Consider the following 17,263-nt stretch of genomic DNA (forward strand, 5'->3'; position numbering starts at 1 on the left):
TCATGTCCTGAGAGAGGTCACCGGACTTGAATTGGGAACCTCATGTGAGAATGCTTCTCAGAATGTTGTATTTTATCACTTTACAAGCCTGTGACCCCTCAGAAAGCTTTTAATAAAATCAAAAGATATAAAACAGCCCAAAAATAGAATATGTGTTGAGACCAGCAGAAGGTGTAATGGTTACATCACTGAACTTCCACATAGTCAACTCTGGTTTGAGTCCTGGACCCAATGGCTTAAAACTCATGCCGGACGCATATGCATGCATGCCCAAAATCCCAAAAAGAGAATGGAGGAGGGACTGTGACACGGCCATCCTCCTGGGGAGGGGGGGTGATTTCTCGTTTTCTCTCTCTCTCTGTCTCTCTCACGAGTGCACACACCCTATAGCAAAAAATCTCTCTTAAAAAAAAAAATATGGGGCCGGCAGGCGGCATGGTGCTTAAGGATGCTGGACTCCCATATGGTCAACCATGGTTTGAGTCCTGGACATGGCGGGTTTCTTTCTCACTTTCCCTCTCGCTCTCACTCTGTCCCTCTCTAGTCAAATTTAAATAAATAAATAAATAAATAAATAAATAAAGTTAAATTAAATAATTCTTTAAAAAAAAAAAAAAAGAATATGAGCCAACCCCAGAGAACACATCATTTTCACATTCAGCTCCCCAAGGTCCTCTCTTGAGCTGCTCCCTCTTCATTTCATCTCTGTATTATGAACCATCAAGGTAGGTGCAAGTAATCTTTGCTTTGGGATTACTCCCACAAATGTACACACATATACAAGACTATTTACAAAAATAACACTAGAAAGAAACATGCAAAAATGTTACCACTCCTTCAACTCAGTCATGCTGACCTTCTTTAAGAACTGAACACATGACCCAGCCTCTAGATTATCAGAGCATATAACTCCTGGTTCTAGTAACAGACTAGAGGTGAGGGAAAAAGTGATACAAGGACGAACACAGATTCTATCTTCCTTTTGGACAGTGAACCATGATGATGTTGGCCTGGGGCTGCCAGTAACCAAAGAGCAAAAGCCTGCTAGAGAACGAGGCCATCACAGATGGAAGGACCAACGATGGAGCAAGAAAAAGAACCTGGACTTCATAACCAGGCTTCCTGCCTCCAGGCAGCCTGAGATCAGCCCATCTCAGAGTCCCATTTTCAGAATCTAATGAAACCACGTTCTCCTTTAATTTTTACTTACTGCTTAAGCTTGAGCTGGGTCCTTACTGCTTAAAATGTTAATAGTCCTGACTATTCCAACTAGAAGACCAGAGTTAAAAAAATGATAAATTATAAGATTTTTAAACATTTAAAGGCTAAGCCAATTAAAAATTTTACCTATATAAAATATACTTTTTAATTCACATAGTAACAAAGTTTTCTTTTGAGAGATTTTTGTTACAGGGCACATGCACTCGCCAGAGAAACAGCCAGAAAATGAAAAATCACCCCCCAGGGGGATGGCCATGCCACAATCCCTTTTCCTCCATTCTCCTCTAAGGATCTTAAGCACATGCACACACGCACCCGGCATGAGTTTTAAGCGTCCGGGCCCAGGACTCAGACCACATCGACTACATGAGAGTCCGGTGATGTAACCACTATGCCATCTGCTGGTCCCAGTAACAAAGATTTTAAATTAGCATATTAAAAGTACTACATTTAGGCCCAGCTGCTGTGGCACAACAACACAGTGACCTGCAAGGCAAGAGACCACATGATCAAACACAAGTCTGGACACTCAAGTTGGCCTGAAAATACATGAGTGTGTAGGGATGTCCAGGATCTTGAGTAATAGGAGGTCTGGGGAAAAGAGACTGCAGCGTGACCCTACTGTCAAGGGTGCTTCCCTTCTACTCTATCCCTATCACCAATCTCTCTCATGTGTGGTACCATAACATGTAATACATTCAGTGTTCCTAAATGAGGTTTAAAATCTTACATGTTAGTAATAATTGCACTTTTATATAATACTAGAGCACATTGGTATGGGTTGGTTTGTTTTTGTATTGAAGTTTTCCTAATGGTAGAAAATACGTCTCCACTCCCTTGCTTTTTTTGCCTTCTGCCATGCCACTCTCCCACTACAGATTATGCTGGGTGAGTGGGGACTTCTTCTTTTCATGCTCCTGGGATCCATGACTGGAAAAGGAAGTTCTAAAATCATGATGATATTTTTCTCTTCAAATTCAGAGAGTATCACAGCTACCACAGATCAGTTCCTCCTTTCCTTTTCTCTTCCTTTATAATTCTTCCTTTCCTCTGTTCTTCCTTCAGACTCACCTCTACTTTGAACTGAGCTGAAGCTTCTTCTCTCCTTCTATCAAAGACTTATGCCTTCACCTATGTCCTCATCTCCTTCTTTGTTTTCACTCCATCAATTATTCTTTTTCAGCCAACTAGAGTATGTCCTGCTCTATTAGCATGTTCCCCTGGGCCATCACATACACATAAAAGGTTTAACTTGAAAAAAAAAAAAAAGAAAACCTGTATTTGGTCAAACCTGTATTTGTCCTTATTGTATTATTATCCTACTTTTTGCCATCAAATTGTTCAAATGGTTTAATTCTAGTATTAACCATCAATCATTCTTTCCTTATTCCCCAAAAAACTAGCTTTCACTCCACCAAAAAAAAGCACTAAAGCTGAATTCATAATATTCTTTTATTGTCAAATTCAATGGACCTTTATAGCTTTTATTTCCCTGAATACAATTATAGGTGACATTATTAAATTTCCTCTTATAAAATCTCTTGTCCATTGGTCCTAATAACATTACTATCTTTATTCTCTTATGTCCTAATAATTACTACTGTATTTTTCTTTCTTTTTTCTTTTTGGACAGGTTTTTGCTATAGGGCGTGTGCGCTCGCCAGACAGACAGAGACATAGAGACAGAAAGCGAGAAATCACTCCCCAGGGGGGATGGTCACGCCGCAATCCCTTCTCCTCCATTCTCCTCTCGGGATCTTGGGCACGCACGCACACGCGCCCGGCGTGAGTTCTAAGCCACCGGGTCCGGGACACAAACCGCGGCTGACTACATGGGAATCCAGCAACATAGCCATTACGCTAACTGTTGGTTCCCACTACTGTATTTTTCTACAGAAGTCTCCTATTCTCATTCTATAATTGTTAGTAGAGTTGTGTTTTAAGTTCATTCTTTAGTTTGATGCTCATCTTTCCATAAACATTTTTTTTTTCTATAGGACATGTGCGCTCACCAGAAAGACAGACAGAGAGATAGAAAGTGAGAAATCACCTCCCAAGGGGGATGGCCATGCTGCAATCCCTTCTCCTCTCAGAATCTTGGGCACGCACGCACACGCACCTGGCTTGAGTTTTAGGCCCCGGATCTGGGATGCGAACCACGGTCGACTCCATGGGAGTCTAGCAACATAGTCATTATGCTAAATGCTGGTCCCTCCATAAACTTTTTTGAAAAAGTGTATCTACCCTTATAAGACTGGCTTCATGGCCTGGTGGAGAGGTACCCAGATCCCACATGGATGACCATGCAGTTCAAGTCCTAGACTGGACAATTTGGAAAACATGCCAGATACATGTGCATGTGTGACCAAAATCCTGAAGGAAGGGAGAAATGGAAGAGAAGGGATGGTAACATGACCGTGAAAACATGGAGGGTTCTTTCTCCTCTCATTCTCTCTCTGGCAAGTGCGAAAGACCTCTGGCAAATTTTTCTTTTAAAAAAAAAAGAAAAAGAAAAGAAAAATTATACCTATATTTAAAATTCCAACTGCGAGGACCAGCAGATGGCATAATGGTTACATCATTGGATTCCCACATAATCTACCGTAGTTCAAGTCCCAGACCCAGTGGCTTAAACTTCATGCCGGGTGCATGTGCATGTGTGCCCAAGATCCCAAGAGAAGAATTGAGGAAAAGGTATTGTGGCATGGCCACCCCCCCCAGGGGTGGTGGTGATTTCTCACTTTCTGTCTGTCTCTCTATGTCTCTCTGGTGAGCACATGTACCTTACACCAAAAATCTCTCTTAATTAAACAGAATTATTGGGGCCGGCAGGTGGTGTGGTGGTTAAGGCGGCTGGACTCCCAAATGGTGGACTGTGGTTCAAGTCCCAGACCTGGCAAAATGCTTTCTCACGTTCCTTCTCTGTTTCTCTCTGGTCAGCTTCAGAAAAAATAAAGTGAAATAATGACAATGAATAAAATTAAACGAAATCTTTTAAAAAAAAAAATTCCAACTGTGTTTGTCTTCCTAAATGAGAAAAACTATATACACATGTGTACACACACACAAAAAGCTGAAAACCATTATTATAATTCCCTCTCAAATCATGACCACTCCCAAAGTTTCTGAAAATGACATTTGTCTCCCTAAAATCATGGCATGCACAATTACACTTCTCAGAATGATGATCCATCCCTTCCTGTCTAAAATACCCTCTTCCAGTCTCAACCTAAAATATGCCTATGGCACTTCTTCCATGATGCCTTTCCTACAACAAACCTACCTATCATTAAACATGAATTCCTAGTTCCCCCTTCTATACATAGGCACTGAGAAGATAATGTTATTTTATCACAATCTTCGAGATTATTTTTGGTAATGCAGAGTCCTATGCTTTTCATTTCACTCAATAACTATTGCAGGGGCAAATGATATGTTTTATTAATTTTATGTTTTTGGTTGTTAAAACATGGGAGGATGGCAAGTGGTATGATGGTTAGGGGCGCTGGACTCCCATGTGGCTGACCGTGGTTCAAGTCCCAAACCTGGCAGATTCACTTTCCCTGTGTCTCACTGTGTCTCATTTACTTTCTCTCTCTCTGTCTATGGTCAAATTAAATAAAGTTAAATAAAAATAATTCTTAAAAAAAAAAAAAGATGGGTACTTGGTAAGTATTTACTGGAAAGAATGCTTGAAAGGTCCAGAATAAGAATGTCAGTGGCATCTTAAGACACTTCACCTGCCTGCCTCACTTTGCATATGTCAAAATGAACTGTGACAGCTTTTTGAACAATGAATAAACATTGACCATACCGGTCATTGAGCACTTTAGTTGAGAATATTATTCTATCCATACATACATGTATGTCTTACCTTCTGAAATATGTAAATATTTGAGGGCTATGATTTTTAATATTAAGGTACATTATTTTTAATAATTAAGTACACTGTATTCTCTGCTATGATTTCCTTGCACTTTAGACAGCACTCAGTAAGTATACCATGACTGATGAGCCTGCCTCACCATCTGACAGATTTAAAATTACCTTACTGTTTTAAGTGAAATCAAAGTTTTTCAAAACTACCCATTAACAAATGTAAACATACACAGACCTCAAACAATAATCATCATCAAAGCCATAATCCCAATAATTTTTAAAAAGTAAGTTACTTCAGTGGTGGCAGGGCATCTTTCCTTGAGAATATGAATCTACTACATATGTCCATTAAAAAGCAACTTATGAGAGACCACAGTTGGCATAATGGCTGTGTCGCTGGACTCCCATGTGGTCGACCGCAGTTCAAGTCCCGGACCCGGCGGCTTAAACTCATGCCAGGCGCACGTGCGTACATGCCCAAGATCCCGAGAGGAGAATGAAGGAGAAGGGATTATGGGGTGGCCATCCCCCCTGGGGAATGATTTCTTGCTTTCTGTCTTTGTGGTGAGTGCATACACCCTGTAGCAAAAGGTGGTTCAGTGGTTAAGAGTGCTGGACTCTCACATGGACAACCTCTTCAAGTCCTGGACCTGGGGGCTTGCTCTCTCATTTCCCCTCCTCCACACTCGGTCCCTCTGTGGTGAAAGAAAGAAAGAAAGAAAGAAAGAAAGAAAGAAAGAAAGAAAGAAAGAAAGAAAGAAAGAAAGAAAGAAAGAAAGAAAGAAAGAAAGAAAGAAAGAAAGAAAGAAAGAAAGAAAGAAAGAAAGAAAGAAAGAAAGAAAGAAAGAAAGAAAGAAAGGAAGGAAGGAAGGAAAGTTAGCTAAATAAAATAATTCTAAAAAAAAAAAAAAAGGCAATTTCTGGCCCAGCCATGATAGTGTGGGCAGTGGAATGGTGCTATGCCATGCTGGAGTCATATGGGAGGTCTTGAGTTTGGATCCCAGGGTGACTTGAACCACCAGGAGTTCCCTCAGAAGTGCTCATGATTCTGGCTAGGGGAAGGATCATGGCATAGTGAGACCCCATTGGAGGTATCTGTCTCATTCTCTCTCTCTTTCATACACACACACACACACACACACACGAGAGATAATAAATCAACTTTTTTTAAAGGTATTTCCTTATAATTTGTAAAGTAAAGATTGATCCAAGTAATTATCATCAGTGGAAGTTATAACTAAAATGAAAGTTTGTTAGGAATCATCACCTCATAGATTTATAAATGGCAATATGCTTACAGTGAAGAAATCCAGCAGTCATCTTTGAAGATATATCTGAAGAGTAATTGTCATTCATTTGTGTGTTTTTTTTGTTTGTTTGTTTGTTTGTTTTTGCTATACGGTGTGCATGCTCACTGGACAAAGAGAGGAAAAGTGAAAGATCACCCCCTAGGAAGATGGTCATGCTGCAATCCCTTCTCTATTCTTTTAGGATTTGGGGCATGTATACACATACACTCAGCATGTTTTTCAAAGTTGTGGGGTTTGGGACTCAAGCTGTCAAACAGGCAATGTGGGATCCAACTGCCTTAATAACCTCTACGCCATCTGCTGGTCTTTCTCTTTTTTATGGCTTATTCCACTAGACAAAGGTCACACTCATAAATAAGTCCTTTTTATCTTAAGTAAGGCTCTTATCATCCTTTTTGTTTTTATTAACATATAATAGTTGCACATATTTGTGAGGGTACCAAGGGTACCCTGTGATTTTTTTAGGGCAAGAATACAATGTGTAATGATCGAATTAATCAGTGTGATTAGTACATCCATTATCTCACCCGTTTGTTACTATTTCATATTGGAAACATTCAAAATCCTCTTTTTTGGTTACTCTGATATTCACAGTAAATTGTTAACAATATTCTCCCTATTGTATTTTATAAACTAGAAACTGTTCCTCTAATCTAGCTGGAATTTTGTTTCCATTAATCAACATCCTTGTATTCCACACACCCACGCCCATGAATCCTTCCCAACCTCTAGGAGTCATTCTTTATCTCTACTAATATGAGGTTATTTTTTTTTCAATTTCCACATGAGAAAGAACATGTGGAATTTCTCCTTCTGTGTATTTTACTAAACACTTCCTTGTGGCAATATCTTGGATCTTTGGGAGGTCTTAAAGAATTTTAAAGGCACACCCTTAGCTTCACCTGTAGACCATGTTTTCCTGAATGGGTCCTGGATTTGATCTTTCCCATAATCCATTTCTAAATTTTAATACCACTGGTCATGTGAAGAGGCTGGGAATTTTAAGTCCAACAGTTCCTTGACTCTAAAATGGTCTCAATTGTCCTGCTGGAGAAAGGCAACATGGGGGAGAATTGAGGCACTCCAGCTAATATCTGGCACCAAGACCCACATATGGGAGAAAGGCAGTCTAGTATCTCCCCATTCAGTCCAGTTACCTCCTAAGAGAAGCCACATGACTGACCCTAGGTGAGATTAATAAAGGAATCATAGAATCAATTCTGAAAAATAATAAATCATGGTTATTACTAAATATTAAACAGCACTAGATAACTGATGCAAGCTATACTCATCTACAATAGCACAACGGTGACAAAATATATTATCTACAGTCTATAGGTATTACTTGTGGACCAAGCTCTTGCTAGAATATATTATCCTAGATCATTTGAATATCCAACTTATTTCAAAAGACTGGCTAAAACATAATAGTTTTTTCCATGTTTTACATTATCTTCTATTACTGACTTACTTGAAAAGCTATCCTAAATTCTATCTGTGGGTTAAGTCAGGCAGGGAAAATTGACTTCTAAATTTTCATGTTGCATTTTTCTGACATCTACTTAAGATGTTTTAAGAAGGAGTCTTTAAAATTCCACTTATGTAAGTGTGTTCTCATTCTCTGAGTCACTCACTCAACAGTTTTTGAGGACTTAGTATCCACTTAGGTACATTACAGTAGCCAGGGAAACTATGAAGTAGAATTGAGAGCAGGTTAAAATTTTATCACCACCAACCCCCCACAACCAGCTCTCTAGAAAGTTAATACCTGCCTTTTTGTACTTCCAAAGCACTTTGTACACACCTCTATTTTGTACAAATAATAGTAATAGTAACCTTTATGGAGCATTTACCTGCCATAATTCTAAGTCTTCTAGATGATTTGACTCAGTTAACTCTCACAACAACCCTCATGAGGTAGGTAGCTACTACCATTATCCCCATTTGACAGATAAGGAGACTGACTCATCTTAAGGAGTCTTTCTCCCCCACTAGATTTTAGACTCTATGAGGGCAGATGGCCTGTCTCTTCATTTTAGTATCTTCCTCAGTTTCCAGCACATAAGATATTTCTCTAAAGGTAAATAAAGAAATTAGTTTATCAGGATACTAGAAATGAATATGCTTATTTACTTAAAGTAAAACATGAAGCAAGGCAGGTCTGATAGCAGAGGTCTAATGCACTGCTCAAAAGAAGTTGGATCCCACACAGTGATCACAGTTCAAATTCCCAACTTGATCGGCCAAAACACAGTGAGTACACACACCAGTACCCATGGTCTGACAGACTGGAGGTCTAGAGGAAAGGGATTATGGTGTGAACAGACCCTGTGAAAAGTGATCCCCACCAACTCTCACAAGTGCATGCACACGTGTTATATCTTAAAAAGCATAAGGCAATAAACACCTGTTTGGACTAGAAAGTATTTCTAAATATTTCTCATTATAAAAAAATTAACATAAAAGTTTATCAATTGATAAACACAACTATTAAAACCTAACTTTTATAAACAAGTCTAACTCAAGAGTAGCAATATTTAAATCATTTAATTTTGATGCTTTAAAAACCTATAAACGTCACAATGACAATATAGATCTGTATTATAAAAATGTTTTAGAAAAGTTTTAAAAAGTTTTATTGCCCATTAAAATGTGCAGATTTAAGAAAACCCAAGTAAATATAATACTTTATACCTCAAATTATGTAATTTGGGTATTTTTCACTGACCCAGTATTATTTGGGTTGGGCAGTTGGAATTGTAACGAGTAAAAACCTGAGATTACTGGTTTCATTGCAAACTCTGACTTAAAAATAAATAAATAAATAAAAGCTCTACATAATTGACCTGATCCACTAAACTGAATGATACAGAACCATTAGTTTACTGTTAGAAATTAAAATTTGGATTCTACAAGTAGAATAAAGCCAATCTGGGGATCATTTTACACACTAACCTCTAATTCACTATCGCTTCAGAATACCAAATATGTTTTTAAGAAGGGAATATAGAACTGACCCCAACTCCTACTGGCTAAAGGAACTAGGTATCACATGGCCAACAAAGATTTAAATCCCAGCCCCAGTGACTTGAAAAAACATGCTTGGCACAAATGTGTTATGTTCCCAAACTCATGTCAGGATGGAGAAATGCAAGAGGGATTGCGGCATGACTACTCCATTGAGAGGTACTTGCTTCCTCCTCCCCCTCCTTCTGTCTCTCTGGTAAGCACACATGCTTTATCAATAAAATAAATACATAAATAAAAGGAAGAGAGCATAAACCTAGTACTTCTAAAACCAGACAAAATGACTACACCATCTCCACAAAAGTCAATTTTCAGGAATGTTTGTGTGCCAAATTTTCAATCTAACCTGTGAAAAGACTATTGCCTCTCCTAGAAATCTGACCGAGAGCTAAAGTACAAACATTATTGTTATATTTGTCAAGAATTTTGTGGCAAACACTGACAGTTGGCTAACATAATATCAATTACCAAATCCCTTTGCCATTGCCATAACCAAACACAGAAATTACAAACCACAAACTTGCTTTCTCACCGCAAAGAGAAGCAGATAACCCAGATCTGGACAACAGGACATAAACAGAAGTCTGAAAGTGAGGTTCTGAGAAAGCTGCTATTTTCCCAATATAAAGGACATGTGGCCAACACTAGCCACCTCCCATTTATCTGCTTTGAACAGAGGTATACTTGTTTCTATCAGCCTGGAACCTTGAAGCAACAAGTGTTCAGAACACAATGAAACAGAAAGAGTGAAGTTAAAACTCTGATGATTCTAATCTTGATCTGCTCACTGACCACTAACTGCCCACCTCTGCCCTTAAGTGAAGAAAATAATAAACCTATCTTTGATCTGTTACCATCAACTGGATCTTTTTTTTTTTTTCAGCAGAATGCTTACTATACAAATACATTTACAAATATTCTAAAAATATGGAGTACAATTCCCTTGATTAAAAAAAGTTCTAGGTACCAGCAGATGGGGTAATAGCTATGTCACTAGATTCCCATGTAGTCAACTGCAGTTCAAGTCCCAGACCCAGCGGCTTAAAACTCAAGCTGAATGCATGTGTATGCATGCCCAAAATCCCAATATGAGAATGGAGGAGAAGAAATTGTGGCATGGCCATTTCCCTCGGGGGAAGGTGATTTCTCACTTTCTGTCTCTCTGGCGAGCATATGAGCCCTATAGCAAAATATCTCTCTTTTAAAAAGTTCTTGGGGACCAGCAGTTGGCATAATGGTTATGTCACTGGTCTCCCATGTAGTCAACTATGGTTCTAATCCCGGACCAGGTGGCTTAAACTTATGCTGAGCACGTGTGCATGCGTGCGTGCCCAAGATCCCAAGAAGAGAATGGAAGAGAAGGGATTGCGGCATGGCCATCCCCCAGGGGGTGATTTCTCGCTTTCTGTCTCTCTGTCTCTCTCTGTCTTTCTGGCGAGTGCACATGCCCTATAGCAAAAACCCCTCCAAAAAAACAAAAGTTCTGGGGCAACAGGTGGCATCATGGTTGGGATGCTGGACTCCCACATGGCTAACTGTAGTTCAAGTCCCGGACCTGACAGCTTGCTTTCTCACTTTCCCTCTCTCTGCCTCTCTCTGGCCTAAGTAAAAAATAATAAATAAAAATAAATAATTCTTAAAAAAAAAAAATTCTAGGGACCAGCAGATGGTGTAATGGTTACATTGCTGGACTCCCACAAAGTCAACCGTGGTGCAAGTTCCGGACCTGGTGGCTTAAAATTCACACCAGGCACATGTGAGTGTGTGCCCAAAATCCCAAGAGAAGAATAGAGGAGAAGGGATTGCAGTATGGCCATTCCCCCTGGGGTGATTTCTCATTTTCTGTCTCTCCTGACAAATGTATGCACCCTCTAACAAAAATCTCTTAATTTTTTTTTCTAGCACATTTATAAAGTCTGATAACATAATGAAGGGAAACAAATCTCATCACCCAGAGAAAACCATTTTTTTTTTCCTTAAATGAAATAAAAGTGGTTTATCTGAACTACGGCTTAAGATAAATTACCTGGATAAACAAAGTTCTAGTTTCTCAGACATATGCTCATGGAAATGGCAACCAAGAGGGGAGATTACTAGTTGTTAAGAGTTTACACTGTTTCTTTTCAAATAATGCAGGTAACTGATTGGCTGGGTTTTGTTTGTTTGTTTGTTTGTTTGTTTTAACATACGACCTCGAGTTTCCTGGGAATAAGAAAAGATAAGGGTTACATTGTAAAATCTATAACCCTTTTGCAGCACTGCAGCTTGCTAGAACAAATTAAAGCAAATCTTCCTGAATGAAACATACCCAATGGTCATGAGAGAGAACCAAAGTCTCAGGTTTTTGCTTTACTGAGGCCTTCAAGATTTATGGGGATTGGGACCCGCAGTTAGTGTAATGGCTATGTCTCTGGACTCCCCTATAGTCGACCGCGGTTCACGTTCCGGACCTGGAGACTTAAACTCACGCAGGGCGCCTGTGCATGCGTGCCCAAGATCCCGAGAGGAGAATGGAGGAGAAGGGACTGCGGCATGGCCATCCCCCCCCTGGGGGGGGGTGATTTCTCGCTTTCTCTCTCTGTCTCTCTCTGTCTCTCTCTGGCGAGCACACAGGCCCTATAGCAAAAAAAACAAACAAACAAACAAACAAAAAAACTCTACAAAAAAAAGAAATGGTAAAAAATAAAAGATTTATGAGTATTATGGAATTGACAGGCTGCTCTGGACTGCTTTTCTTTCACAGTCTGTTCCAGGCTTTCCCAGTCAGCTAGAAGAGGCCACAGCCATTGACAACTACAAATTAGTGACATAGGACTCTGGAGGTGAAACTTCCATTGGAAAACCATCCTCACCTAGGACTCTTTAAGTATTGTTCAAGATTTCTTTAAAAAATAATTTATTTACATCATTACACTACACAAAATTAGGAGAAAACCACTTTTAATATTTGGTATAGCTCCATCAAGTCAATTTTTTCTAAAGAACTATTTAACTTTAGTGATTTATTGATTTACTTTCACTTGACCAGAGAGCAACACAGAGAGAGAGAGAGAGAGAGAGAGAGAGAGAAAGCTGCTGGGCCCAGGACTTGAACCATGGTTGGCCATGTGAGAGTCCAACACCTTAACTACCACGCCAACTGCTAGCCCCCATCAAGTCAATTTCTATACACCTATCAATATATCATATAACAGTAAGTTATGGTTTCACCTTCTCAAATTGGGAATCATGCAGGATATCTTATTAACTAATATATATACAACGTAGTAACTCGGTAGTATAAGAAAGAATTTTAGACTTAAAAATAAAGGTTTTTCTTCTACCATTTCCATACATACACACATATCATCTCCATCCCACTTCTCAAAAACAGTCATTTTTGGATACTTTTGGTATTATGCCTGTTTCTTTTCACCTATATCAACTGAAAATGAAAATGAGAAAATAAACTGTTCTCTGCTCTTCCTTCCCAATTTTTACTTTTATTTTTATTTTTAGTTTTTCTGATTGATATATTTAAAAATACACTTAATCATCTTTTTCTTGGTCCATAGGTTCTATTTATTTACTTTTTCCTTTATGAGAGAAAGAGGTATATTTTTGAAGAATTATTTAATTATATATATTATTTTTTATTTAATTATATGTGTGTGTGTCTCTGTGTGTGTTTATGTGTGTGTGTGTGTATGTGTGTGTGTGTATATATATATATATATATATTTTTTTTTTTTTTAAATTAGACTGGAAAGAGAAAAACAGAAAGTGAGAAAGCAAGCTGCCATGTTGCGTACTCAAACTATGGAAGGCCATGTGGGAGTCTAGTGCCTTAACCACCATGTCACCTACCAGCCTGAGATAGGTTTTTTTCAAGACGTTTTTGCTATAGGGTGCATGTGCTTGCTGGAAAGACAGAGAAAGACAAATAGACACCGAGAAATTGTACCCCAGAAGGGATGGCCATGACGCAATCCCTTCTACTCCATTCTCCTCTCTGGATTTTGGGCACGCACGCACACACACACCTGGCATAAGTTTAAGCCACCAGGTCTGAGACTTGCACCGCAGTCGGCCATATGGGAGTCCAGTGACATAGCCATTATGCCAACTGCTGGTCCCGAGATAGGTATTTTTAACAGGGTCTCACTTATGTCAAAATCCTTCCGCTCTAGCCTCCTTGATTCTAGCCTAACCTCAGGATTTCTGGCAAAATATAACTGAACCGTGCATGTTCAGGTTGACTCAAGAGCCAAATCCAGGCCTCCCATGCAGCTTCCAGTTTCCCAAACAGAGGCGCTATCTTTGTACCACCACAGATGGGTCTTTACCTATGGATTTTAAATAGACTGGCCTAACTTCCAACTGTGTAAAATAAAAAAGTTAATGTCTAATAGGGCAAACAGTTTTACTTATAAAGCTTAACCAGAGGATTAAAATATGACTATCATTTAGCCTTACCGAATCCTGACTAAAGAAAAAAATGTATGTACAGTACTTGCTGCTTTAGCAGTAAACACATTTAAGAAAAAGTGTTCAACAGAAGTATTACAACAAAGAACTAGCACTGAATCCAACCATTAGAACTTGAAAATCCAATAATGAATTATAAAAGAAACTGCCATAGACAAATATAAATTTAAAAAACATAATAGATGCAGCCTAAGGAAGAGACCCAATACTTAGGTTAGACAATAAGAGGAATCCTGATGGATTAATAACTCCTCTTTCACTCTCATCTTCTCCAGAAAGGGACATCATAATAAAAATAATGGGCCAGCCTTGTAGTGCAGCAATTATGTGCTGTGCAGAGAAAACTGGACCTAACATGGCTGACTATGGTTTGAGACCTAGCCCCACCAATTTTATACCAGTTGTACATGTGCATGCACAAGAATCTTGACAGGATGGAGAACTGGAGGAGAGAGGATTCTGGCATGACCAGGCCACATTAGGGAATGTCCTCTGTGTGTGTGTGTGTGTGTGTGTGTGTGTGTGTGTTTGTGTATGTGTGCCTCATGTGCATGAGAATATGCCCTCTGGAATAAAAATGCTATTAATAATGAAAACACTGGGACCAACAGATGGCATAATGGCTATGTTGCGGACTCCCATGTAGTCAACCGCAGTTCACGTCCTGGACCTGGTGGCTTAAATTCATGCTGGGCGCATGTGTGTGTGTGCCCAAGATCCCAAGAAGAGATTTATAATAATGAAACATACTTTATACAGTGAGATTTTAGTTGCCCACATATCTGGGATGAACATTCCATAAGAAACATAGTAGAGGGACCAGCAGTTAGCATCATGGCTATGTTGCTGGACTCCCATGTAGTCGACCGCGGTTCGCGTCCCGGACCCAGTGGCTTAGAACTCACGCCGGGCATGTGTGTGTGCGTGCCCAAGATCCCAAGAGGAGAATGGAGGAGAAGGGACTGCGGCGTGGCCATCCCCCATGGGGGGTGATTTCTAGCTTTCTGTCTCTCTGTCTGGCGAGTGCACGCACCCTATAGCAAAAAAAAAAAAAAAAAAAAAAACTCTCCAAAATAAATTTAAAAAGAAAAAAAAAGAAACATAGTAAAAAAGAGTCTTCTTACATGCTTAAAAAGTTAGGTTTTATAAACTCAGAAGTATTTTATAGTTCTAAGAGTAAAGCAAAAATTACCCTTAAAATAGACATCAATGTTCTATAACCATGAACAATACCATATTCCCACTCTAGTTCCCTACTTACCTGACTTACATACTGTACTACTCGCCCCTTTTGGGACCATCATGGTACTGCCAGCCACCACTGGCACAAATAACCATTCAGTCAATTCTACTAATTTCTACCCTGTTGGTTCTGGTTTGCTACACGTGGAAACTTGACCAATAATGGGTTGTAGAAAAAAAATAGGGAAAATCATGACGTACTTTTTTGGTTTTCTATGCAAAAATGCTCTATGACTTTTTCAACAACCCAATACATAACATGTTCTAGATCCCAACACTGCCCTTGATATAAGCTACTGTCATAACTGTAATCTAGTCAGTTATTTCCTGCATTGCCTCAGCTATCCAAATTTCTAGTTTCTTGCCTTCATATTTGGGACATAACACTATTTGAGCCCTTAAAACTATCATTTTCTTCCTCATTCATTCATCAAATACTGATTAAAATAGTGTTACATCGAAGAATATGGGCACTATGGAGATAGAGATAAAACAAGGTGAACAGTTACAACTTAACTTCTCTGCATTCCCACTAGTATGTAGAACAGTGTACAATATTATTCAAGCAATGTGTGTGTGGGGGTAGCCTTCCTCCTAAAAAGTTGCAAGTCCCTCTCCCACCAGTACTAATAAACTATTTCTTAAAGGAATCCCAATCGGGGGGACCAGCAGGTGGCATGGTGGTTAAGGTCCTGGACACTCCCACATGGCTCACCATGGTCTGAGTCCTGGAACTGGCAGCTTGCTTTCTCACTTTCTGTGTGTGTGTGAGTGTGTGTGTCTGGTCAAATTAAAATAAAGTGAATGAATAAATTTAAAAATTAAATAAAAATAATTCTTAAAAAAAAAAGAATCCCGGGAACCAGCAGTTAGCGTAATGGCTATGTCGCTGGATTCCCACGTAGTCGACCGCAGTTCGTGTCCCGGACCCGGTGGCTTAAAACTCACGCCGGGCGCGTGTGCGTGCGTGCCCAAGATCCCGAGAGGAGAATGGAGGAGAAGGGATTGCGGCGTGACCATCCCCCCTGGGGGGTGATTTCTCGCTTTCTGTCTCTTGTGTGTCGGGCGAGCCCACGCGCCCTACAGTGAAAATCTCTCCAAAAAAAAAAGAATCCCAATAGGACCAGCCCCATGGCCTGGTGGTTAAGAGAGTTAAACCCCACATGGCTGACCACAGTTGAAGTGTATGTATGCATATATCTGTATAGATACATAAATATACACATACATATGCATATATACATAAAAATATTTATGCATATAATTACAGTAACTGCACACAGGTGAAAAATCACCAGACATGTGACAAAAATAGAAAAGTATCATTAAAAACAAAGAAAAAAAACAGTCAACAGGAACCAACTCCAAGAAAGTCCTCAAGTTAGAATTAGCACACAGATTAATTCAACCAAGATTAATATACCCAGCAAGATTACCCTTCAAATGGGAAGAGAAGATAAAAAACATTCTCAGATAAACAAAACCTGAAAGAATTTACCAACACCAGACCAGCTCTTCAAGAAGTACTGAAGGGAGTGCTTTCCCAGGAAAACTAAAGAGAAAACCACAGACATAAGACAACAAAAAACCATCAAGAGAATCCAACATAAATGAATTAAAATTCCATGTTAGATAGACATCTTTTTCAGTATTTTTGGTGCAAGCAACTAGTCATGTATTCACTTTCCTTGAGGAGTCTAAATTTGATTTCTTAATATTTAAGTCTCTATCTCCAAATATGCTGTTTTCATACAAGACAAAAGTTATTGTGACCCAAATGAAAAAAAAAAAGTATTTGTGCCAATGTTAAATTCTTTGTGTGTTGTAGAAATGAAATACTTTGGAATCACTTTTAGAAAAATTCGATCTCAGGTTAAAGCTGTGGCTTTTCTTTTAACACTACATTTACATTTCATGTACTTTTGCTAACAAGAAAAAAGTGCTGAGTATTGCCACCATTTAAAATAAATAAATAAATAAAGATTAGACTTTCTGACATGTTGAAATTATATGGGAAACACTGTCAAATATGAAATGATGTTTAGCTCTGTGCCTATACAAATTTGTGTCAAAGGGTCTTCCAAAATTGTATGAGATTCTTAAGTATCTATTATGTG

At 39.0% G+C, this 17,263-nt stretch overlaps 1 protein-coding gene across 3 annotated transcripts in view; it reads right to left on the bottom strand.

Moving 5' to 3' along the window:
- The window catches only part of AKT3 (AKT serine/threonine kinase 3), a 335,945-nt gene that overhangs the window by 302,458 nt on the left and 16,224 nt on the right, over window positions 1-17,263 (bottom strand). The window contains exon 1 of one of the 3 annotated variants that reach the window (XM_006157223.3): window positions 9,970-9,988. The exons of the other annotated variants lie outside the window; for them this stretch is intronic. The gene's annotated coding sequence lies outside the window, so the exon portion shown is untranslated. Of the gene's footprint in view, window positions 1-9,969; window positions 9,989-17,263 lie in introns of those variants that run through there. 3 annotated transcript variants of the gene reach the window in all.

This window comes from Tupaia chinensis, unplaced genomic scaffold, assembly GCF_000334495.1.
Source record: "Tupaia chinensis unplaced genomic scaffold, TupChi_1.0 Scaffold000532_1, whole genome shotgun sequence".
Taxonomy (NCBI): domain Eukaryota; kingdom Metazoa; phylum Chordata; class Mammalia; order Scandentia; family Tupaiidae; genus Tupaia; species Tupaia belangeri.